General features: G+C 40.9%; 1 protein-coding gene across 1 annotated transcript in view; it reads right to left on the bottom strand.

Annotated features, from left to right (window-relative positions):
• Positions 1 to 2,500, bottom strand: part of kcnd1 (potassium voltage-gated channel, Shal-related subfamily, member 1) — a gene marked incomplete at both ends in the record, with an annotated part of 54,447 nt that overhangs the window by 13,698 nt on the left and 38,249 nt on the right. The window lies entirely within an intron of this gene.

Here is a 2,500-nt window from a genome sequence, read left to right as displayed (position 1 = left end):
GACAGATAGACAGATAGATAGATAGATAGATAGATAGATAGATAGATAGATAGATAGATAGATAGATAGATAGATAGATAGATAGATAGACAGACAGACAGACAGACAGACAGACAGACAGACAGACAGACAGACAGACAGACAGACAGACAGACAGACAGACAGACAGACAGACAGACGGGCAGAGAGACAGACAGACAGACAGACAGACAGACAGACAGACAGACAGACACAAAGACAGACAGACAGACAGACAGATTGACAGACACAAAGACAGACAGACAGACAGACAGACAGACAGACAGACAGACAGGAACCATGTCTCCATATCTAGGAGAGAGAGAGGGGAGAGAGATACATGATTAGCAGTAATTTAAAATGTACACAGACAGACAGACAGACAGACAGACAGACAGGAAGGAAGACAGACAGACAGACAGACAGACAGACAGACAGACAGACAGACAGACAGACAGGAAGGAAGACAGACAGACAGACAGACAGACAGACAGACAGACAGACAGACAGACAGACTGACGGACTCACTCACACACTCCGTACACACACACACACACACACACACACACACACACACACACAATACACATTTTAATGGACAAACTGCTGAACAACAATGTCTGAAAGCCAATTCACAGACTACTCTAACTGGGATGGTCCACTTTAATGCGCTGCAGTTTTCTTTTCTTAATTTAAAGTCTCTACGAGGAACTTTTAAATATTTCTGAAACAGTCATTTTTCCTCTGATGATCATAAATTACATGTAACAGCAAACGAGACCATCAGTGCAAAAGAATGCTATTTTTATATAGTTTTTCTTAATGCCTTTGTCATGGGTATATACGCTCACCCAGGAACAACAGCTGGCGTGGTAAAAACACTACTGCTTTTGTCCAAAGGGGGGCGCTAGAATTAACACACACTGAAAGGTCCTCGGGCGACAAGATTGAGATGGATGGATAGATGGATAGATAGATAGATAGATAGATAGATAGATAGATAGATAGATAGAGAGAGAGAGAGAGAGAGAGAGAGAGAGATAGATAGATAGATAGATAGATAGATAGATAGATAGATAGATAGATAGATAGATAGATAGATAGATAGATAGATAGATAGATAGATAGATAGATAGATAGATAGATAGATAGATAGATAGATAGATAGATAGATAGATAGATAGATAGATAGATAGATAGATAGATAGATAGATAGATAGATAGATAGATAGATAGATAGATAGATAGATAGATAGATAGATAGATAGATAGATAGATAGATAGATAGATAGATAGATCCAGCCCACATTCTTCAAGGCTCTTTGGCTGCAGTCCGACTTTCATTCGATTATTTCTGAGTAACAATTACAGATGACTTCTGCTCCACTCTGCTCAGTGTGTGTGTTTTATCTCCCATCGATTGCCTCATAGCTGCCAATACACACACACACACACACACACACACACACACACACACACACACACACACACACACACACACACAACCAAAGACACACACACACACACACACACAAACCTACACACCTACACGCACACACACAGACACACGTGAACGCACGTAGGCAGGCAGGCAGGCACGATCACACACACAAACATACACACACACACACACACACACACATACACACACACACACACACACACACACACACACACACACACACACACACACACACACACACACACACACATACAAACACACACACACACACACACACACACTCATTCAGTCGATTACTGTCACTGCCACACTCTCTCTGTCTTGGAATTAACGTCAATTAAAAAAAACAACTTATGCTGTGATTAGGTTTACGAAGCATCAGATCGGTATATTTAAAGCTACAGTGCGTGACTTCTGTCTGTAACCACTGTCGGTGCATCGCCATCTACATGAGGTAAAGCCTTCAGTGATGGCTCATGGATTTTATACCTTCTGCTGTACGTCCAGGTTTTTTTTTTCTTAGCAGTAGAATCAACAACTGAAACATTTCTTGGGCTCTTCTTGGGGATTTTTCTGAGCTCCTGCACCAGTGTCAGAGGGGGGAGGGAGGGAGACACACTAGTTTGTAAACGCTGCCATACTGAGAAATACAGAGAGAGTTTTGTGGAGCTGATAATAGGCTTAATCAACTTTGTGTCAACTCGTTTGGCTGATGGCTTGAATTTAACAGACCTTCTATTATATTTAAAAAAAAAGTTACGCATTGTAGCTTTAGTAGTTTGAAGTATTAGACACTGAACAACTTTAAAATTAGCTTTAGGAAAAAAGAAGTAAATTACCTTTCAGATATGAGCGCTAAGAAATCCGATGAGGTCGCGGCCTTAATTTCAAAAGAACTCCGAAATAATCCACTGCACGCGCGCACACACACACACACACACACACACACACACACACACACACTTCATTACCTGCATATCTGATTTACTGTAAGGACTGTGAGTGATTTGCATATTTGAA

The sequence above is a fragment of the Ammodytes marinus genome (assembly GCF_949987685.1).
Source record: "Ammodytes marinus genome assembly, chromosome: 7".
NCBI classification, from domain to species: Eukaryota; Metazoa; Chordata; class Actinopteri; order Uranoscopiformes; family Ammodytidae; genus Ammodytes; species Ammodytes marinus.
The sequence above is the reverse complement of the archived record's forward strand: the minus strand, read 5'-3'. Positions and strand labels throughout refer to the sequence as shown.